Source organism: Gossypium raimondii, chromosome 3 (genome assembly GCF_025698545.1).
Source record: "Gossypium raimondii isolate GPD5lz chromosome 3, ASM2569854v1, whole genome shotgun sequence".
Taxonomy (NCBI): domain Eukaryota; kingdom Viridiplantae; phylum Streptophyta; class Magnoliopsida; order Malvales; family Malvaceae; genus Gossypium; species Gossypium raimondii.
In genome coordinates this window covers 44,225,954-44,250,448 of record NC_068567.1, presented here as the reverse complement: position 1 = coordinate 44,250,448, position 24,495 = coordinate 44,225,954, and the positions used below count along the sequence as shown (strand labels likewise).

General features: G+C 34.3%; 1 non-coding gene across 1 annotated transcript; it reads left to right on the top strand.

Annotated features, from left to right (window-relative positions):
• Nucleotides 1-604: 604 nt before the first annotated feature.
• Nucleotides 605-711, top strand: LOC128040312 (small nucleolar RNA R71). The gene has a single exon (XR_008194968.1). It is a non-coding gene; the product is annotated as a small nucleolar RNA R71 (small nucleolar RNA).
• Nucleotides 712-24,495: the final 23,784 nt, after the last annotated feature.

Sequence of the window (24,495 nt, the reverse complement as noted above, 5' to 3'; positions counted from 1 at the left end):
CCATGTATTCCTTCAATAGATCTTCCATCGATGAATAACTCAAAGTTGAATTTTACTGAACATTTTGTCGTGGCATGAGTTGATTGTATCTAGGTGGTGCACCCGCAACATTTTTTTGAATAGCATTGCTAGAATTTCCCACCCCTAGATTACTCCAAATGAAGTTAGGATGTTGCTTCTTGGATTATAAGTGTTGGAATATGGGTTGTTGTTGCTGCGATTAAAATTTCCCATATAATAAACTGAGGTTGGATTTGATGGGCATTCATAAAAAAACATGATCTTTTCCATAGTAAACGCATGCTAACTCAGTTGCTTTTATTTCCTGTACTGCAGTTAGTCTTTTCAGTGTTTTAATCATATTCATTAGAGATGATACCTGAGTTGTTATGGAAGTGATTGCATCAAGTTCCATTTCTCCAAAAACTCTTCTGTCAGTCCTTACTCTGGCAGTGGGGTATTGATAATCATTGTTGTCTATCCTCTCCAGAATTTCATATGCTTCATTATATGATTTATCAAGCAAAATCCCATTGGTAGATACGTCAACCACCATCCTTGTATGTGAATTTAATCCATTGTAAAAAATTTCCATTAATGTTGGAAACCATGCATTGGGAATTTTCTAATTAACTCATTGAATCGCTCCCATGCTTCATATAATGTTTCATCCTCAGATTACTGAAAGGACGTAATATCATTCCTCAGTTTGGCATTCATGTTCAGAATATTATATCTCAGCAGAAACCTCTAACAAAGTTCATTCCAAGATGCCACAATTCCTGACGGTAATCTATTTAACGATGCTCTGGCACAATCTCACAATGAATAAGGGAATAACTTCAGTTTCAAGGCATCTTCAGGAACACCCTGCTGCGTGAATGAATTACAGACTTCCAAAAAGAGTCTTAAGTGCAACTGTGGATCTTCAGTAAGCAATCCACTAAACTTCCCCAAAGTTTGTAACATTTAAAACATCACCAGTTTTAACTCAAATTGTTGAGCCTGAATATATAGCCTAAAAATTCCTACATTCAAATCATCCAAGATCGGCACTACATGTTCTCTGATGGGTCTATCTCTGTTATCTATTATTCAAGAAATATCAGCATGGCTTCCTTCCTGATGTAATGGCTCTTCTCTAACCTGATTGTTTCTAATTCTCTCCATTTCTCACAATTATTTTCTCCTTATTCTCAATATTTTCAAAATTTCTGGATAAAAAGAATACTCTTCAATTGCTAAAATATCACTATTCATGCACCAACAAAAATCCTGAAAAGAAAAAAAAATCAAAACAACTAATTAAGCTAAACTAATAAAAGTAAAGTGGTAATAACTCACCAAATATTTCACCAAAATTGCTGACCCCCTGCAACAACACCAAAAACTTTTTGGGTATAAATGTGTAATGCGAATGTGCAAGTTACACGTCGAATAAAGTAATAAAGTGATGAACGAGTATCGTCTCCACAAGGATCGGAATTGACTAAAATAATTGGTTATGCTATTACTACACAATTGACTAATTAAAATATGCAAAATAAATAGGTGACTAATTATAAACAAAAATATGTTATGTAACAGCCCATTTTTAGTGAAATCAAAACAGTAGTTTTAGGATCACAAATTTGATAAGTAAATTATTATTTTATTATTATTTTAATGTCTATGGCATGTTAGTAAGGTCATATTAAAATTTCATTAAGAAATTTTGACGTTTGCATGCTTAATTACGTAAAAAGGACTAAATCGAAAAAAGGTGCAAAAGTAGAGTTTTATTAGTCAAAGATGTCAAATAGCCATGGAATTTTAATCTAAGGGACTTGGTTGGTAAATACACCAATTAAAGGGTTAGCGGACATCCATGGATAAGGTATTAATGTAATTTTGAATGATTTTAAAGGCTAAAAGGGTAAATGAGTAAATAAGGTCAAAATTAATTAAAACAAAGCATCAATCTTCTTCCAAATAGGCTTCCACCGAAATTGAAGAGGAAAGAAGCCATTTTTTGGGTTTGAAACATTCGTCCACTTCTTCTTGCTTGCATGGTATATTTTTCAATCTAGTTTTTAATGATTTTTATGTTTTCAGGATCGTTGTAGCTTAATATAGCTAGCCCAGGGATCAAATTACAAAATTGTTAAAGATTTAAGGGTTTTCCATGAATGCTCTTGCATGATTCTTGATGTTTAAATAAATATTATGAGTCTTTGTTTATAAATAAACTAGTTTCGTAAAGTGAATTTTGATGAAAATTGTGTTTAAGGACTTATTTGTGAAAATGACAAAATTTCATGGTTAATTTGTGAAATGTAGGTTTGTATGTATTGATATAGGTCCCTAGTGAATTCGGTTGGCATGAGATGAGGATTAAAATGCTTAGATTTCAATTTTAGAGCTTGAGGACTAAATTGTGAAAAGTTAAAATGTTAGAGGTAAAATTGTAATTTCACCAAAATATGAAATGTGGAATGAATCGAATAACAGAGATATTAAATGGATTGAATTTGTTTATTTAGATAAAGATAGACCAATAAGGGATTTAGATCAGGGAAAAGCTAAAGCCTCGGATTAGTCAATTCCGTTTCTATGCTCTAATTGTCGAGGTAAGTTCGTAGTGTTTTTTATATGTAATGAACTTTCTATTTGTGTACTTACATTATGATGTTTTAATTATAATGTTTTTAGAAGAATAATGATAAGTTGCACATACGTGCCCCTGTTTGTACTTCGGTACCCCTGATTGCACATATCTGCCCCTGTTTGTATTTCGGTACCTTTGAATTGCACAGACGTACCTGTGTTTGTACTTCAGTACCCCTGAATTTTACATGCGTGCCCCTGTTTGTACTTCGGTACCCCTAGATATACTTTGTACTCTGTTTAGGCCTCGGTAATTCTGAATTGAATAATATATGAAATGTATTCAATTTATTGACAGATTAAACAATATGATATGTTCTTACCAAGCTCTATAAGCTTATTTGCTTTTGTGGATTGTTTTGTAGATCATTGTTATTAACACATTGGGTCGATCGAATTTTCAGCTCACACTATCCACCGACTTTGGTAGTTTTTCTATCTCTTAAGGTAGTGGCATGTATAAACTTAAGTAGTTGAATTTGGGGTTAAAACGTATTTACGATGTTATAAAATGATATTTGATGAATGTGAATATAATAATTAAATGTGTTTGTGTTTTGATGCCATATATGCATAATAGGTTATGATGCTTACTTTAGAAGGTACTTTTGGTCACTTTTGATAATGAATGGGAATGGTTTATTGGAATCATTCGATGGTTTAAGTCATAGAGCTACTTTAGGTTATATGTTTATTAGGTTTTTGGAATTTGTAGTTGATGAATGTATTTAGTAAAGTTTGCATGATTAGGTAGGTTTTGGTAATTGATATTGAGGTGCCTTGTATGGCATATTGCTTTATCAATCTTGGACTATTGATTTGGTCATTTTTTGTAGGTTTTGGGTCATATTTTAATGCCTTGATATTGTGTACTAAAGACCTTTAGGTAGTGCATTGTTTGGTGTTGGAAACGACTTATTTTTTGGAAAATTCATGTGTATACGGCCTAAGACACGGGTATGTGACTCAGCCGTGTGTCCTCTATAGGTTTTAAAGCATGCATGTCAGGCTGTTTCATGGCCTAGTACAAGGCCTGGCACAGAAGCGTGTGTGGTTATTTCGAGAGTTACATAGCCTAGCACACAAGCGTGTGGCTTGGTCGTGTGACCCAACTCAAAGAGTACACGGGTGAGGACACAGGCTAGAACATGGGCATGTGTCCCTATTTCGATTGTTACACGGCTTGAGACACAGGCGTGTGTCTTCGTCATGTGAGTCACATAGCCATGTAACCCCTGCAATCAAATATTTCTAACTTTTTCTTATACTTTTTTATTATTTCTAATTTGATCCCAAATTGTTCCTAAGGTATTTTTAAGGCCTCGAGGGCTTGACCAAGGGACGTTATTATGTGATTGAATGTATTAGATTATGTTTACAATAATGTATGAAATGAATGTTTTAATGTTACATTTGTACGATAATGCTCCACAACCGTACTCCGGCAAAGGATATGGGATAAGGGTGTTACATTTAGTGGTATTAGAGCTACGACTTAGTCGATTCTACAACTAACGTAGGGGGTAAAGCTTAGTATATACGTGCCATATATACCCTATGATAGTGTGCTGCTTTTGATCATTTCTAACATTGTATTTTCTTATATAATCAAGATGTCAGCTGAATTGAACCGAGCTATAGTTAATGAAGTTGAACGTAATTTTCAAACTTCAAATCTCAAAGCAAGTAATAGTGCGTCTATTCTACAATCAGTTGGTGATGAGATGAAAAATTTATTTCTTAGAATGATGAACCAATGGTTAAATGATTTCAAGCAAGCAAATCTCGCAACTCCACCACCTCCACCCCCTGTTGTGCCTCCTACGACACCCCTAAATACTCCAAACGTCATACCTATGATAGTTACCCGAGTATCAGTAGATAAAATTCAAAAATGTAGAGTGAAAAAAATTTAGAGGTACGGTAGATGATGATCCTTCAAAAGTCGAGTATTGGCTAATGGATACAAAGAAAGTTTTTGTAAAATTGTTATACACCCCTAAAAATTGTTTGAGATGTGCAGTATCCTTACTGAAAGATGAGGTGTATCTATGGTGGGATACTTTGAGCAAGATGACATCGAGTGATCGTGTTAATTGAGACTTCTTTCAAAATGAATTCAAGAAAAAGTATGTTAGTCGATTGTTCATTGACCGAAATAATAAAGAGTTTCTCGAGTTAAAATAAGGAAACCTGACTATAGCTGAGTATAAACGTGAATTTGTGAAGTTAAGCAAGTTTGCTCGTAACATCATATCAAATGAGGAGGAAATGTGTATTAGATTTGAAAATGGGTTGAATGATGATATTCGTATGGCTATAGTAGCATTAAAGTTACGGGAATTTGTAAAACTTTCTAAGTGGGCTACGAAAGTTGAAGAAATTTGTAAAAGCGAATGACAATCAGATTTGAAATTTTCAGACTATAACAAAAGAGGGTCATTCAAGCATGCTCAAGCGTCTCCATTGAAGAAATTTAGAAAGGACACAAGTTGATCAGTTGCTTCTTCAGAGTTCGTTGGTAAAGAGAACTCGAGGCAAAGTAATTTCCAGTCAGTTAATTCTCTAGCGGCTACTGTTAAGAAATGTTGAGAGAACCATTCTTATGTGTGATAAATGCAATAAAAGACATTTTGGTGAGTGTCAATCAAAATCGGGAGCTTGTTTTCGTTGTGGGTCTACTGACCATTTTCCTCGTGACTGTCCGAAGAAGCAAAATGATTTCAGAAATCAATCAAATAAGCCTGAAGCAACTTCTCAGAGAGGTAGACGATCTGAAAACGTTAGAAACGATACTCCCGATTGTGGAAAGAACAACGAGATGAATGAACGGTCTGAATCAAGAACACCAATTAGGGCCTATGCAATCCGAGCTTGAGAGGAAGCTGCTGCTCCAAATGTTATTACAGGTACTTTTTCTCTCTTTGATATTAATTTATATATATTGATTGATCCTGGATCACCTCATTCGTATATATGCACTACATTAGTAGACAAAAAGAAAATACCTGTTGGATTCACTAAATATATTGTTGAAGTTACAAATCCCTTGGGTCAATTTGTTCTCGTTAATCAGTTATGTAGATCATGTCTACTGAAAATTAGGGGTTACGATTTCTCTACCAGTTTGATATTGTTAGTCTTTGATGAGTTTGATGTGATTCTTGGTATGGACTATTTGACTCTATATGATGCTATTGTGAATTACAGAAGAAAACATATTGTGTTAAAATGTAAGGATGGTAAATGGATCTGAATTGAGTTAGATAGATTGGATGGAACATCTAATATAATCTAAGCTATGACGACACATAAATATGTTTAAAAGGGCTTTGAAGCATATCGCGCTTATATAGTTGATTCCAGGGTTTCAAAATTGAAGCTAGAATCGATTCCAATGGTATTTGAGTAAATAAATGTATTTCTAGAAGAGTTACCAGGGTTACCGCCTATTAGAGAGGTTGAGTTTTCTATTGAATTAATGCCAGGAACATCTCCGATATCAATAGCCCCGTATAGAATGACACCTACAAAATTGAAAGAGTTGAAAGCTTAGTTACAAAGGTTCACAAATAGAGGCTTTGCTCGACCTAGATTTTCTCCTTAGGGTGCTCCTGTGTTATTTGTTAAGAAAAAAGACGGATTCATGCGACTATGTATAGATTATCGACAGCTCAACAAAGTCACGATCAAGAACAAGTATCCATTGCCACATATTAATGATCTGTTTGACCAGCTAAAAGCTGCAACAGTATTCTCAAAGATTGATCTTCATTCTGGTTATTATCAGTTACGAGTTAAAGACTCGGATGTGCCGAAAATTGCGTTCTGAACCAGGCACGGACATTATGGGTTTCGTATGATGCCATTTGGTTTGACTAATGCACTTATTGTATTTATGAATTTGATTAATAGAATACTCAGACCGTATTTAGATAGATTTTTCGTTGTGTTCATTACTGACATTTTGATCTATTCATGATATGTGACAGAGCATACTCAGCATTTCAGAATTGTTTTACAAACCTTACACGAAAAATAACTATTCACTAAGTTCAGCAAATGTGAGTTTTGGCTCAGAGAAGTCAGATTTTTGGGACATGTGGTATCAGCCGGTGGCATTAGAGTTGATTCGAACAAAATTTTAGCTGTAGTAGATTGGAAGCCTCCAAGAAATGTATTTGAAGTCAAAAGTTTTTTGGGTTTAGCCGGATATTACAGAAGATTCATCAAGGGATTCTCAATGATTGTTGTAACATTAACGAAACTATTGCAAAAAGATGTTAAATTTGAATGATCAGAGAAATGTCAGTAACATTTTAATCAATTGAAAGCTTTGTTAATCGAGGCACTTGTGTTGGTTCAGGCAGAGTCCAGTAAAGAATTTTTTGTTCACAATGATGCTTCATTGAATGGATTAGGCTGTGTTTTGATGTAAGAAGGCAAAGTGATAGCGTATGCTTCTAGACAGTTGAAATCGCATGAAAAGAATTATCTGACTCACGATTTAGAGCTTGCAGCTATTTTGTTTGATTTGAAGATTTGGCGACACCATTAGTACGAAGAAAAATGTCATATCTTCATGGATCATAAAAGCCTAATGTATTTAATGTTGCAAAAAGATTTGAATTTCAGACAGCGTAGATGGCTCGAATTATTGAAAGATTATGACTTGATCATTGATTACCATCTGGGAAAGGCTAATGTTGTTGCTAATGCATTGAGTATAAAATCTTTATGTATTTTGCGAGCTTTGAAAACATGACTAACGTTGAGTAATGATGGTTATATTTTAGTTGAATTAAAAGCTAAAGTGACGTTTCTGCAACAGATTTGCAAATTTAAGAAATGTGGTGATGTTTTGTTAGCTAAATAGAAACAGATTGAGATGACACCTGATTTAGATTTCCATGTGGGTTCAGAGGACAGTTTGTACTTTAAAGCCAGAAATTGTGTTCCAAGAAAGTCTGATCTCATTCAGAAAATTTTACAAGAAGCTCACAATAGTAGCTTGTCGATTTGTCCTTGTAGCAATAAAATGTACGGTGATTTGAAACAGATGTATTGGTGGCCAGTTATGAAACGAGAGATTTCTAAGTTCCTATTGAAATGTTTGGTTTGTCAGCAAGTTAAAGCCAAGCATCAAGTACCTTCTAATTTATTACAACCAGTGATGATTCCAAAATAGAAATAAGGACGTGTCACGATGGAATTTTTATTGGGATTGCCTTTATCTTTGAGAAAGAAATATACTGTATGGGTCATTGTTGATCGTTTGATGGAATCCACACATTTTATTCCAGTGCGTACGAATTTTTCAGTCGAGATTGGCAGAGTTGTATGTTGCCGAGATCGTTCGGTTGCATGTATGCCACCTTCTATTATTTCTGACAGAGATCCATGGTTTACATCTCGATTCTGGAGCAAGTTACACAAAGGTCTAGGTACTCGACTGCATTTTAGTTTAGCATTTCATCCCCAAACAAATGGTCAATTTGAGCGAGTGATTCAGATACTCGAAGGTATGCTACGATGTTGTTTTTTTGGAGTTCAAAGGTAATTAAGAGAGATTTCTACCGTTAGTTGAATTTTCATACAATAATATTTATCAATCGAGCATTAATATCGCACCGTACAATTCTTTGTATAGTCAAAAGTGTTGAACTCCTTTATACTGGATTGAGCTCAGTAAGAAAAAGCTTTTGGGTGTTGATTTGATACAGGAAACCGAAGAAAAAGTTAAAGTGATACGTGACAGTCTGAAAGCGCCTTTGGATCGACAGAAGTCTTACGCGGATTTGAAAAGAAAAGACATTGCATTTCAAGTTGTTAACAAAGTGTTTTTGAAAATGTCACCTTGCAAGAAAGTCCTCCGATTCGGTCTAAAAGGAAAGCTTAGTCCGTGGTTTATCGGACCATATGAGATCATTGAGTGAACTGGTCCAGTAGCTTATAGATTAGTTTTACTGTCAGAGTTAGAAAAGATTCATAATATATTTCACGTATCAATGTTATGACGGTATCGATTAGACCCTTCACACGCGATTTCACCTGTTGATGTCGAGATCAACCAGATATGACTTACAGTGAAGAACCGATCAGAATTCTAGCTTAAGAGGTTAAATAATTGAGAAATAAAAGTATAGCTTTAGTTAAACTTATCTGGAAACATCACGGAATACAAGAGGCTACCTAGGAACTGGAAGAATCTATGAAAGTGCAATACCCGAACCTCTTTTCTAGTAAGATTTTCGGGGACGAAAATTCTTTTGGGGGAAGAGTTGTAATAGCCCATTTTTAGTGAAAGCAAAATAGTGGTTTTGAGACCACAAATTTGACAAGTAAAATATTATTTTATTATTCTTTTAATGTTTATGGGACATTATTAATGTTGTACTAAAATTTCGTTAAGAAATTTTGACGTTTGCATGCTTAATTACTTTAAAAGGACTAAATCATAAAAGGTGCAAAACTAGAGTTTTATTAGTTAAAGGTGTCAAATAGCTACGGAATTTTAATCTAAGGGACTGGGATGGTAAATAGACCAATTAAAGGGTTAGTGGACATTCATGGATAAGGTATTAATGTAATTTTGCATGATTTTAAATGTTAAAAGGGTAAATGAGTAAATAAGGTCAAAATTAAATAAAACAAAGCATTCATCTTCCTCAAAATAGGCTTCCACCAAAATTTAAGGGCACAGAAGCCATTTTTAGGGTTTGAAACATTCAACCAGTTCTTCTTGCTTGCATGGTATTTTTTTCAATCTAGTTTTTAATGATTTTTATGTTTTCAGGATCGTTGTAGCTTAATATAGCTAGCCCAGGGATCAAATTACAAAATTGTTAAAGATTTAAGGGTTTTCCATGAATTCTCTTGCATGATTCTTGATGTTTAAATAAATATTATGAGTCTTTGTTTATAAATAAACTAGTTTCGTAAAGTGAATTTTGATGAAAATTGTGTTTAAGGACTTATTTGTGAAAATGATAAACGTTCATGGTAAATTTGTGAAACGTAGGTTTGTATGTATTGGTATAGGTCCCTAGTGAATTTGGTTGCCATGAAATGAGGATTAAAATGCTTAGATTTCAATTTTTGAGCTTAATGACTAAATTGTAAAAAGTTAAAATGTTCGTGCCAAAATTGTAATTTCATAAAAAATGAAATGTGGATGAATCGAATAATAGATATATTAAATGGATTGAATTTGTTTATTTAGATCAAGATAGACCAATAACGTATTTAGATCAGGGAAAAGTTAAATCCTTAGATTAGTCAATTTTGTTTCTACGCTCTAATTGTCGAGGTAAGTTCATAGTATTTTTCATACGTAATGAATTTTCTATTTGTGTACTTATATTATGATGCTTTAATTATTACGTTATTACAAGAATAATGATGAATTGCACATACGTGCCCCTGTTTATATTTCGATACCCCTGAATTGCACATATGTGCCCCTGTTTGTACTTCGGTACCCTTGAGTTGCACATACATGCCCTTCTTTGTACTTCGGTCCCCTAAATTTCATAGATGTGCCCCTATTTGTACTTTGGTACCCCTAAATTACACATACATGCCCATATTTGTACTTCGATACCCTTGAATTGCACAGACATGCCCCAGTTTCTACTTACGTACCCCTAGATGTACTTCGTACTTTGTTTAGGCGTTGGTAATTCTGAATTGGCTAATATATGAACTGTATTCAATTTATTGACAGATTAAACGATATGCTACATTCTTACCAATCTTTAGAAACTTATTTGTTTTTGTGGATTGTTTTGTTGATCATTATTGTTGACACTTTGGGCAGATCAAATCTTTAGCGCACACTATCCACCGACTTTGGTAGTTTTTCTATCTCCTAGAATAGTGGCATGTATAAACTTCAGTAGTTGAATTTGGGGTTGAAACGTATTTTGGATGTTATAAAATGGTATTTGATGATGTGTACATAATAATTAATTGTGTTTGTGTTTTGATGCCATATATGCATAAATAGGTTATGATGCTTACTTTAGACGGTACTTTTTGTCATTTTTTATAATGAATGAAAATGGTTTATTGGTATCGTTTGATGGTTTGAGTCATGAAGCTACTTTAGGTTATATGTTTATTAGGTTTTTGGAATTTGTAGTTGATGAATATTTAGTAAAGTTTGCATGATTTGGTAGGTTTTGGTAATTGATATTAAGGTGCCTTGTATGGCTTATTAGTTGAATAATCTTGGACTATTGATTTGGTCATTTTATGTAGATTTTGGGTCATGTTTAAATGCCTTGATATGGTGTACTAAAGACCTTTAGGTAGTTGCATGGTTTGGTGTTGGAAATTGCTTATTTTTTGGCAAATTCATGTCCAAACGGCCTAAGACATTAGCGTGTGTGTAACATCCTATTTTCAGTGAAATCCAAACAATGGTTTTGGGACCACAAATCTGACAGGTAAAAATTTATTTTTTTTATTTTAATGTCTATAATAAATTAGTAAGGTCGTATAAAAATATCCTGAATAAATTTTGATGTTTGCATGCTTAATTAAGTAAAAGGACAAAATTGAAAAAGGTGAAAAAGTACAGTTATATTAGCTAAAGGTGATAAATTGCTATGGAATTTTAATGTGAGTGACTTAAATGGTAATTGAACCATTTAATTAGTAGGTGGAAAATTATGGACATAGAATTAAGTAATTTTAATGTTTATAACGAAGGTTGATTTTGTAAATTAATAATTTAACTTAAAACAAATTAAAAAAATTAAGGCTTTATTTTGGTGTTCATCTTATACACCGAATTTAGGAAGAAGAAAACCCTTCATTTTTGCACCTTGAGCATTCGGTTATATCTCCCTTGCATGTAAGTGTGTTTTCATCTCGTTTTTAATTATTTCTATGTTTTTGAAGTCATTGTAGCATAATCTAACTAGACGAGGGACTAGTTTGCAAAAATGTTAAAGCTTTAAGGCTTTTCCATGAATGTTCTTGCATGATTTATGAAGTTTGATGAAAGATTATGAGTCCTTGTTGTTAAAGAAAAAACTTTTGTAAAGTTATTTTTTATGAAATTATAATTTAGGATTTATTTGTAAAAGTAGTAAAATATTATGTTAAATTTGTGAAGTGTTGAACTGTATAAGGTTGTATAAATCCCTAGGTAAATTGGCTAGCATGAAGTGAGGACGAAATTGTATAAACTTCTATTTACTAGCTTAAGGACTAACTTTAAAGAAGTTAAAATATTAAGGGCAAAATTGTAATTTTCTAAAAGTATGAATTTTGGACTTAAATGAATAGAATGAATATTAAATAGATTGAATTTTCTTATTTAGATCAAGTTAAGCCTATTACAGATCTAGATCGAGGGAAAGATAAAGCCTCAGATTAGTTGATTCTATTTCGACATCTTTAAAATCGAGGTAAGTTCGTATGTTTAAATAACATTTTATTGTTATTTGATTTATATGTTATTATGCTATTTATAATGACATGTTACAATGGAAATCCAACGACATTTTGACGATTACCGAGTCCTGTTTGAACATTAGGAATATATAGGATACAAACGACATGTCATTAGGATTGTTATGTTTCGGGTGCTGGTCCTGAATGTCCTATCGATGGCTGAGTTCTAGCATTTGTTGTGGATACTCGTCAGGCTTGTATGAGCAGTATCATGTAGCTACATTCCGACCGTCAGCTTATGTGAGCAGACCCATTTATGGCTCAAGTGAGCATCGATGTAAAGGAAAAAGGAAAAAGATTGGTTTCAACCATATGTTTAGCACACTCTATGTGAGCTTCCCGCATATCCAATATTATTTTAAATGGTTCAACGGGCATGTAAAGGGATGGAATGGTAAGTGTTCCAATGGCTAAGTCATGAGCTTATGGAAAGATAAGAATTGAGGATGATTAAAGTATGTATAACCATGTTTATAGAAAGTACGAATTCAAATGTGCTATGTTCATGAAATCTATCTTACCATGGGATGATTTTCTTAAGTCATGTGTTTAAGCACTAACTTGTGTTGTTTTTAATGCTTAGGCTTGTGCCAAGCTTATGTTGGATTAGTTCATGTTTAATTTTAAAGTTATGCATTGAAATGGTAAGTTATGCTCATGTTATACGAACTTACTAAGAATTATATGCTTACGTTGTTTTCTTTCCTATGTTTTATAGTTTATCAGAAGCTTGATCGGTTTGGAAGCTCGTCGGAGACCTATCACACTATCCAGTGATTATATCAGTAGATTTTGATGTTTTGGTCAAGGTTATAATGGCATGTATAGGTGAATTTATGTTTAATGGCTAGTTGATGATTTTGGCATGTAAATGTTGTTTTGAATATATGGTACTTTTGGTACCTTATGGTTTTGATGTTAACATGGTCAAGTTGATGCATAGTTTATGACCAAAGTGGTAAGTGTTAGTATGTTTGCAATGTGGTCAATTATGGTATGCTTTGATATGGAATTGAACTAAATGTGTTTGGATGAAATATGATCAAATATGTATAAGATTATGTATATGTGCTTAATTGTGATTGAGGTGCCTATATGGCATATTGGTTGGATGGATAAATAGATTATTGAATTGGTCCTATTATGCATGTTTTGGTATGTTTTGATACCTTAATTAGATGTGCATATTACTTGTAGGAACATGCTCAAATGAGTGAAAGAAATGGCTTGATTTTGGTCAATTTCTTGTCCACACGACTTAAGACACGGGCGTGTGTCTCAGTCGTGTGTGACACACAACCATGCGACACGGTTGTGTGTCCCCTGTAGGTTTTAAATGGTACAATTTAGGAAGTTACATGGCCTAGCACACGGCCTGACACACGAGCGTGTGAAGCCATTTCAAAAGTTACACGACTTGGCACACTGGCGTGTGGCTTGGCCGTGTGACCCAAGTCAGAGAGTTACACAGGCTGGGACACAACTATGTGTCCTTATTTTGAATGTTACACGGCCTGATACACGGACGTATATCTCAACTATATGAGTCACACAGCCTGGCCACACGGCCGTGTGACCCCTGCTGCTTGAATTTCTCTAACTTTGTCCTCAATGCTTCAAAAGTTTCCGATTTAGTCTTGAATAGTTTCTAAAGTGATTCTAAAGCCTCGAGGGCTTGAATAAGGGACGACATGCATGAATATGAATTGATTATGCTGGACGACATGCATGAATATGAATTGATTATGCTATGTTTAGTGAAATTTTTGGAAATGTATATTTTTATGCAACGATTTTACAATAATGCTCTGTAATCCTATTCTTGCAAAGGATACGGGTTAGGGGTGTTACAGTGTGACTCAACTGTGTGTGACACAACTGTGTGTGACACACGGCCAGGCGACACAACCATGTGTCCCCTATAGGTTTTAAAGCATGCAAGTTTTGCTACTACATGGCCTAGGACATGGCCTGGCACACGGACGTATGGCTTGGCCGTGTGAACCAACTTAGAGAGTTACACGAGTGACTACACGGGCTGGGACACTACTTTAGACACATGCGTGTGTCTCGATGTTGTGACTCCTTTAGTCCAATTTTTCAAACTTTTTCTTATAATTTTTGATTGTTTCCAATTTGATCTCGAATTTTTCTTAAGGTATTTTTACGGCCTCGATGGGTCGATCAAGGGACGTTATCTATGTGATTGAATGTATTAGATTATGTTTACAATAATGTATGAAATGAATGTTTTAATTTTACGTTTGTACAGTAATGCTCTGTAACCCCACTTCGGCGACAGATTCAGGATATGGGTGTTACATGCTAGGTAAATTAAAATTTTGTGGCAATTCTCAAAGAATAAGTGGGAAAAAGTTTGTACTGTTGAATTATAAAGGTTGGAATTACTCAGTGGTCGGTTGTTTAACGTTACAACAATAATTTGTAAGTGTACACTGTCGATGCAAGTATAGCAGACAAATATGAGTCTGTTGGATATCGATCCCACGAGGATGGTTGTCTTTTGTCTATCAATGTCAGTGCAATAAATAGATAGAAACGAGATAAATTGTAAGGGTAGTTGTCAAAGAAATAACTTGAAAAATAATAAGATGAAATATGATAATTATAAATTGGGATCCCCAACATGAATATTCAACAAAATCCTAAGTGCTCACAAGGTATAAAAGGATAGGTGATTGTCGATGCATTAAATTGCAATGAATATCTTACCAAGCTTAACTTCTATATTCAATCTAAGACTTAAACAGGTACATTAACCACACCTTCCAGTGATGGCAATGGAACACTATTAAGAATAAGTGGATTAAATTCCTCTAATCCTCAAGCAACTCCCAATGTCATGCTTAGTCGCTTGAACTGTCGCTGCACTTTCCAGTGTCAGTGACCGCAATAACACTTCCATGCTAAAAACATTCAAACCCAAAGATTAAACAGTAGAAGCAAGATTGAATAAAATAACATTTAACCTAGAAATCATGTGTACTTCCATACAAACATGAAATAGAAAGTAATCACCATCACTTAGAAAAGAAATATAAATGAAACAAGTGGAGAATACTATTCCTAGATAATCTCGACTTGAATCTCTCCATTCCCTCTTGTGTTGCACTCAGGGCTCCTTGTTAGGAGCTAATCTGCGTCCCTTTCATCTTGGTTCACTCGTAGGAGACTTAAGCCGCCATAGCTGAAAAGCTTCAAAAGATAGGTTCAAGAAGATAATACCCCCCAAAAAGCCTCTTTTTTTTTCTTTTTCACGTGAATATTTATATTCTTCCAAAAGCACATGTGTCCTTTCATCAGAATCATGCTGCCTCTGTATGTACAAGTTAGTTATACCTGACTGGATAGCTCAAACATTTTTATTCTTGTTCAGACAACTGTCAAGTGCGGCGACAATTCTATGTGCAATCTGGAAATACTCATGCAGCGACATCGATACAAAAACATGAAAATAGGCTAAGATCCACTGAGTTATAAAATGTAATTTACTGAACTAAAAATGCTAAAATATGTGCTAAAGATGACTAAATGGGGGCAAATTAACCAATAAGTAGGGATAAAACATATGTTCTTTCTAGTACTATTACTCGGGCTTATTTCTATAACATAATAATGCCATGGAAAAATCTTGACCATTCTACTGCTCAATAAATCACTACTACAGTCTACTTCTTTCGAACGCTAGACTTTGATCTATCATTCTAAGTTTTTGTATGTCTACCGAAATAAAGATTGATATCCAGATTTTTCTCCCTTTCCCTGTACAGATTGTAACTTATATGTCCAGATTTTTTATTCATATTGAAATTAAGGACAAACTAGCTGTAGCTATCTAGCAACGATTGAAGAATAACATCAGTGGCCAACTCTTAGCTCAATAGAAACCCAAGCTTAGACATGCTTTCAGTATAGCCAATCATCTTAAGGACATGAGGTCTTACTGGGCTTCCTTCAGCCCGCTTACATTGGAATAGGGCCTTAGAGATATCGAACATCTCTTGCCGTGCTTGCCCCTGATAAAGTTCTTTCAGGTGCTCAATCATTTCATAAGCAACCATGTCCTCATGTTGCTTCTGAAGCTTAGAATTCATAGTGGTAAGCATAAGACATCCAACGTCTACCATGTCATCGAGATGCTTCTTGCAAGCATCTCTATCAGCCCTCGAGGCATTAGCGGGTGGTTCGTTAGGAGCCGGTTGTTCAATGACATATAATTTTTGTTCTTGTTTGAAGACAATCCTCAAGTTAAGGAACCAGTCAAGAAAATTCAAACCATTCAATTTGTCATTCTCAAAGACAGATTGTAATGAGAGTGTATTAGTATTTGCAGCCATAGTGTATCTACAACAATAAAATATGCGCGTGTAAATTTATCAAATTTATATCAATCATTAAAAGGACTTTATTAAATGATGTTCCCACTATTTTATTACAAAATTAATAACCCTCATATATTAGTTTCAGAAAGGCTTTCTCGAAAAGTATTTCAAGTGGGTTAAGAATCCATATTTCACCTCCTCTTAAGTCAGCTTTGGCTTTACTCTCAAGATTATGGCTATCTAGGTAAGCAACACTTGCTAATTACATCATATGTAACTCCTAAAGTTTGGTGAACAACTCTTGTTCTAATCATCTTATGATTTATCCAAATTACTTGCCTCTAGGTTTCTAATCCATTTTAATATAACCTAGTTAAGTCATTAACCAATTTTAACCAGCAAATATCACTTGTTTATTCTTCGCGTTTAACTAAGACAAATACTAGTACTTTGCTTTAGCAAAACCTACACAGTATTGTTCGAGGCCTTAACGAGGGTAAAATTGGAAGGCTATATTGACTTAATATTTTAATAGAGAGATTTTGTTAAGGTTGTTCCATCTCACCAATTATGGTTTACCTTAGTCTATTTAATTGATCTCATTAATTAATGTGGTTCATTATTATCAAATTTTAACATATTTAAAATTTGACATGCTTTAGACATCCATAGCATCTCATACATGAATAAATAAAGCAATAAATAAATGCAATAGCTATAGCCCATAAACTAAGGTGGTGCAACCCAAGCCAATAGGAGAACCAAAAGGAAACCTAATGGTGTAAGCCATTTCACAAGCTATTGGTCCACACTAGTTGGCCTATCTTCCTTCTCATCTAGCCCACAACAACTCTTGCAAATTGCAATATGCAGAAGCTCATTTTACATACCGCATACCCCATTCAAATGAAACCTCATGATTTGATAACTTTTATCAACAGAATCATGTTTTCGGGATTTTAGTCCTTCAGGTTTAATGCCAGAACAACCCTTGTTCCACTAACTAGTTAACTTTTACTGGAAACTGTAAGTACCATCGTCGCACCATTATAGATTTGTTAACACTTAACAGTAATAACATAAAACCGAATAGGCCATAACACCATTATTAACATTTAATCTATTGTGAAAAGGAACGGTTATTAGGTTACTCTTAAATGATTTAAATAGTCAGAAACGTAATAAAAATTGAAGCATGCATCTTATACAATTGCATCACCCAAGTATTTAAACCCAAGTACGTATCATACAAGTGGCTCTGATACCACTGTTGGAACGCTAGCACCCCTACGGCGCAGTAAAAAAATAAAACATTCGGCGATCCTAACCATGGATCCATGTGTGAGGAACGAATTGGAGAGAAATAAAGGTTTCAAAATTACTGAATCTTTATTCTGAGTAGACAGCAATGCCTCAGCAACAAGTAATCTGATCTACTATCAAACCAAACCGCAATCTATCGTGACTACGGCCTCTACGTAATCCACCCAGTTGACAATGAACGAAGGAATCCCCAAAACTGTTTCAAAAAAGACTTTGTTTTGACGGCTGCCAGGCCAAAGGAAAGAAAAAACAGGATTTTTATATCTATTTTTAGGTTTATAGAAATTAAATAAATATAAAATGTTCTAAACTGAAAATTATAATTACATTAATTATAATAATGATTTCGGTAAACTATATATCTATTTGAATTTATATACTAACCAAATTCATGTTCTCATTATGCGTACAATAACCTTGAACATAATATGTTCGATATTTGATTACCCAATTAAATTAATTCTATAATTAATTTAATTCAAGCGACAACCAAACATAATACCAACTATGTTTTATTCCGTTCATTTCAACTATAGGGTGTGACCCTGTAGGTTCTTGTAACGTTAGCCATAATACTAGAACGATTCCAATGTTACAAACAATGAGTGGCACCTAGCAATGCATCGTTGCTACCTAAGTCACAAGAAATCATGATTCGACTTAACCTTTTATGATTAACCTTTCATGCAATAATCCTTAAGTCCTTTATCTCTGGATTGGACACAAGTCATGGAATAGTCACACTTGCATAGTCCATTCCATGTTCCTTGATATCTTAAGCAGACTATGATATACAAATAAGTGTGACATCTCATATCAGCTTATTTGAGCATGGCCATGCATTTCTAGTCTCACTCAATCAAGTGGCCTAAGATATTACTCCCATTATGTAGGAGGGAATTATCCTATATCGATCAACCATATCCATCTACATAGATCGTGGTATATCCAACATCAGCCTTTATAGAACAACCAGTTATGGTATACGTTTGACTATATCAAAATATACAACTCACGATGTTGGGATTATGATGATCTCAAGTTTGAGGATCATATACATATTAATCACTATGAGTAATGTTGTGACAATTACATAATAATCCAAGAAACATAGTCATCATGGGTTAGTCTAATATGTTGTTCTCTAACACACATTCATGCATCGATTTTGGCATTCCATATCAATGAAAACTCTTTATCATCAATCAACTACATGTTAGTTTTAATGCATTATTGTTGTCCTGTCCAACAATAATACTTGACTAAGGACTTTAAGAATAATCATATTATTCTCGGGACATTATCATAAAAGCATTATTTATACACAAAAAAAAACTGAAATAATAATGGTAACGCCTTATATTAATAAACATGATAAATCAAGTATGTTATTACAACCATCTCATGATTGATCTTTGGGCATACTCTAACATGATAAACCAAAAACTTGCAAATATCTTGCTAACCGAGCTGTTAAAAGAAAATACCGTTTGAACTGAGTAACCGGGGTAGGGTGCTTGGGTTGTCATCCTAGTTCGTGTAAAAAGGTTTTACTACGTCCAAAAATAAAATAAAATAAGATTTACTGTATGAGTAATTGAGAATTATACCTTGCAAATTTTGGTTCAAACTCAATTTAGTGAAATAATTTAGTTTACATGTTTCAATTTTATGGACACTTGTTCATCAAACTAAGTATTTTGAGCACTTATTTATTTTTTGCCTATATTGTTTGCATTGATTATGGATGCAGAAAAGAAACTTGATTTCTAATAAATTATTCAATAATTTGTAACATATGAAAGTCAAATATGCTTGAGGGCAAGCATGAGCTAAGTAGGGGGATTTGATAATATGTTAAATTTGCATGATTTTGTTTGTGTTTAAATCGATTAATTCCTGAATTCATCCGTGCCAAATAAGTGATTTTATGTTTTAATCTTTTCAGGAATGCAATTGGGATGCTATGAGTCAAAAATGAGTAGAAAGGACTAATTTGTAGCAAAGTCAATAAAGTGGGGCCGAATTAGAAACTTGGAAATAGTCAAGGACTTATCAGATTTCTTTTGAACTTGTAAAAGCTAAAATTAGAAGAAAATCTAATTTTATTTTTATTTAATTCTAATTTTATGTAGAGGGTAGTTAGGCCAAGTTTAGTATATCATTTGTATATAAACAGGGCATTTGTGGTAGCTTGAAAAACACCTTGAATACATTGGAAATTGATTGGATTTAATGCAATTATCCATTTTATTCATTTTTTTCAAAAACCTGTAGCTTATTCTTTTTCATTTTGCCAATTTTTGTTTCAATAGCTTTTAATTTTTTTATTGGCTTAATTTTTTTCCATGTCCCTTCCATTTTCCATCAATCTCCACTACCATTTAATCTTTTTCCATAAACCAACCAAAGCATGATTAAATCCACGCTCCACTAAAATTCGAACTTAGCTTTAGGTCGGTATTATTTCCGGTCAGGAATCGTGATAAATGTATCTGTACTAAAGAATCTGTCAAATCAGTATTCACCATTTCTCTAGAATATTGGGATTGACAAATTCATCCCTTAAAGTTAGCTCGATTTCAATTCAAAGAGTGTACATTGGGTTGAAGTGGTTTTAGCGTATAGTTGAGAAAACGAGTCGGCCATGCTATATTTGGATTTTTACGAACAAGTTAGGGACGTTGTGATGAGATTTAAACATCTCACAAGATTGATGCCGTTAATTGGATTTCGGTTCTTCAGAACGCAAGGCTGTCGAGGTTTTGAATCGCGATCATGTGTATCACAATTAGACAATCAGTAAGGGTTGGTTTACAGGGCGTACTGGGATCAACTACGAGAGGAAGAATTGGTGGTTAGGACGTTCTTAACCGCTATAACCAGCTTATTTTTTGGAGAAGAAAACTAATTTTTGAGGATCGATTCAAATACTAGAGTCCACCGAGTCTAGGGTTAAGGCTTTCTAATTCTGTTTACAAAAATCCAAATTCATTTTCTAATTTAATTTTACTTTCAATCTCTTTAATTTCTTATTTATACTATTTTAATTATTTAATTTCTAGACATTGCCAACTCCCCTAATTTATTTCATTTATTTTTCAGCAGGTCTGTTTCGAGTTGTGGGCACAAATTTTGCCACGATAATCGTATCAACCGAAATTCTGTTCATAAGAAAAACATGGAAGTTGATCATAATATCCAATCCCTGTGGACTCGACCCTACTACTCTTTACTTCTGTTTAGATTTATTTTATTGTAGGAATTATTTTTGGTAATTTCAACACCCATTAGAGCCAAATCCCTACTCCTCACATAAGCCCAATATTTAGCTTATAGTTGCTAGGCCTGCACCATCTCCTCAGTCAGGTGAAACTGATGGATTTCAAAAAGGGACATCCTTTGCTCTAATTGCTTTAAGGAGGGAAATATTGTGGGAGTATCTGCAGCAGAGGAGGTGGTGGCATGGCTATGCTAAGTTTCCCTAGCAGCATCAGTGCCATGGATCTTAGCAAAGATGGTCCTGATCAGCCCACCTTATTAAGGGTGGTATCCTCCTCCGTATTGAGAGGGACTTAAGCAGTTCGACATAGGGCATTAATAACTGAAGGGAAATTTAGGCTATCCGAATTCTTCTTAGCACACCTATGTACTTCTTGAAAAATGATCCTCCCGACATTAATCTTTCTCCCTTTATATAATGGAGTACAACAAAAGCGTTCACTCTTTCAAAACTGTGGTATTGTATGTAGATGGCATAAGTCAGCTTCTCAAGAAATGATAGCAAATATTCCCAATGGGCTTCAACAAATCCCACTCGATAGTATAACATTCTTGGCTGGAAAAAGTCCATCGTGTGCCTTCAATACATAAATCCTCCAATACCTGGTTTAACCCTTCAACAGTAATACTTTTAGCAAATGGTGTGTGTTCGTCCTGTATACCTGCAAGACCAAACTGTGTAGTAATATGGTCTTCATCAAAAGGAATGGATGTACCTCTTACGTAAATAAAAGGGGAATCTGGAGAGTTGACATGGGCATAAAACTCTCAAACAATATCTCCTAAAACATCTTCGGGGTGCAAACAAAAAGTATTCCATCCTTATTTTTCTACTATTGAATATACATATTCATTGTATCCCATATATGTTTTATCTTTAAACAAGAATCATTACTCCAAACAGAAAGTCATTTTGATGATGTTGCTATTATATCTTGTGGTTGGGGCTGCGTTAAAAATGTTTTTGACTTATCTTTAAACAAGAATCATTGCTCCATACAGAAAGTCATTTTGACGATGTTGCTATTATATCTTGTGGTTAGCGCTACATTAAAGAATGTTTTTGACTGGGCAGCACCGGCCCTTGATGATTCGGCAGTTTTGATACGAGCCATTGGAGAAAATTAAAAGAAATCGTGGAGAATATAATGGACAAAATTAGAGTTATTGGAGAGAAAAAGTAGTAAAAATGAAAACTTTAAGAGAAGTTTAAAAGACGTGAGTAGCTGACGAGAGAAAAATAAGGGGATAGTGATGACAATTCAACAAAATTGAAATGTTCTAGGGAAGTTGCGTGCCATGGAGGAGGAAAGAATGAAAGTAAGAGGATTTTGGAGGGGGATGTGTAGTGCCCTAATCCCAAAGAGTTTAACTTCCCTTCTATGTGCTCGCTCAATAACAGACTTGGCCCAACTAAAAAAACCATCTCTCCCCTTGGACTTATTTGTCTAGTCTACCTTATGTTGTCCACTAACCAATTCCCCTATGACAAACTCCTCTGAAAATCACAACTCCTCAATTCACATTTTTTTTTATCTTGCCTCTGAAAATCGTAAAAAAAATTTCAAAAATAACAACAGAAATGAAAACAATATTAAATAAGTACTAAAAATAAAATTAAAGTAATTAAAGAAAAGAAAGATAAAATAAATTGCTAGCTCAAACATCTAGGAGATCAATGAAGTGCTTGTCTCGATCCACATGGGAACCCCAGTAGTGCTTTAAGAGTTGCCCATTAACTTTAATGTGACTCCCATTTTCAAATATTTAATATTAACAGCTTCATAAGAATACACTTTGGTTAATTCAAAAGGACCAGACCAGCAAGACTTTAGTTTTTCTGGAAACAATTTGAGCCTAAAGTTAAATAACAACACCTATTGTCTGGGTTCAAATTGTCGTAGCATGATTCTTTTATCGTGCCAACGTTTGGTCTTTTCATTGTACAGCTTAGCGTTCTCATATGATTATGCTCAAACCTCCTCCATTTCATTCAATTCTGACAACCATTTATGGCCAACAGTGACTCAATCCATGTTCAGCTTCTTAATAGCCCAAACTACTTTGTGCTCAAGTTCAACAAGAAGGTGACATGGTTTCCATAAATAAGCTTAAAAGGTGACATCCCCAATGGGGTTTTGCACGCGGTATAATACGCCCACAAAGCTTCATCCAACTTGGTAGACTAGTCCTTATAGGTAGGATTCACAACCTTTTCTAAAAAAAATTTAATTTCTCTATTTGAAATTTTATCTTGTTCGTTTGTTTGGGGGTGATATGTCATGACAATCTTATGTTTCACCCCTCATCACTAATAAGGGCTTTAGGTGTATCAAATCTTGTAAAAATGTTCTTATGTAATAACCTCATTACTGACCTTGCATCATTGGTAGGAAGAGCAACAACCTCGACCCACTTAGAGACACAGTCCACTGCTAATAGTATGTATGCCTTGCCCACTGATAATGGAAATGGACCCATAAAGTCTATTCCCCATACATCAAACAACTCAATCTCTAGTATACATTGTAATGGAATTTCGTGTCTCCTAAATAAATTCCCTGTTCTCTGATAACAGTCACAAGACTAATAGAATTCATGAGCATCCTTGAACAAACTTGGCCAATGAAATCCTAACTGAAGTACTTTGGTAGCAGTCCTCATCCCTCCGAAATGTCCTCCATATGGAGCTAAATGACAATGTTGTAGAATGTTATGTATTTCATCATCAAGGACACATTTCCTAATTATTTGATCAGCACAATGTTTAAAAAATAAAGGTTCATCCCAATAATAGTGTTTGGCATCATGAAGAAATTTCATTTTCTCTGACTATTGAGATTGGGTGGCAACACACCACTTACTAAATAGTTCACTATGTCAGCATTCCAAGGTGATATTGTGGTAACTAACAACTGTTCATCTAGGAATTCTTCTTTAATAAGTGTATCATGACTACCTTCACTTCCAGATTTTATCCTTGACAAGTGATCAGTCACTTGATTCTCAGTCCCTTTCCAATCTCTAATTTCCAAGTCAAATTCCTATGGAAACAATATCCACCTAATCAACCTCAGCTTAACATATTTCTTGCTCATTAGATACTTAATAGCAGAGTGATCTGTGTAGACTATGACCTTTATACCAACTAGATACAAATGAAACTTCTCAAACTCGAACACCACAACCAATAACTCTTTTTCTATGGTGATGTAGTTAAGTTGCACATCTGATAAAGTTTTGCTAGCATATTATATTCCCCGCAGTATTTTGTCTTTCTTTTGCCCCAACATGACTCGCATAGCATAATCTTTGGCATCACACATGAGTTCAAAAGGTAGTGTCCAATTCGTAGCTACTACAATTGGTGTTGTTATGAGTTTTTTCTTTAACTCTTCAAAGTCTACCAAACACTATTCATCAAAATTGAAAAGTC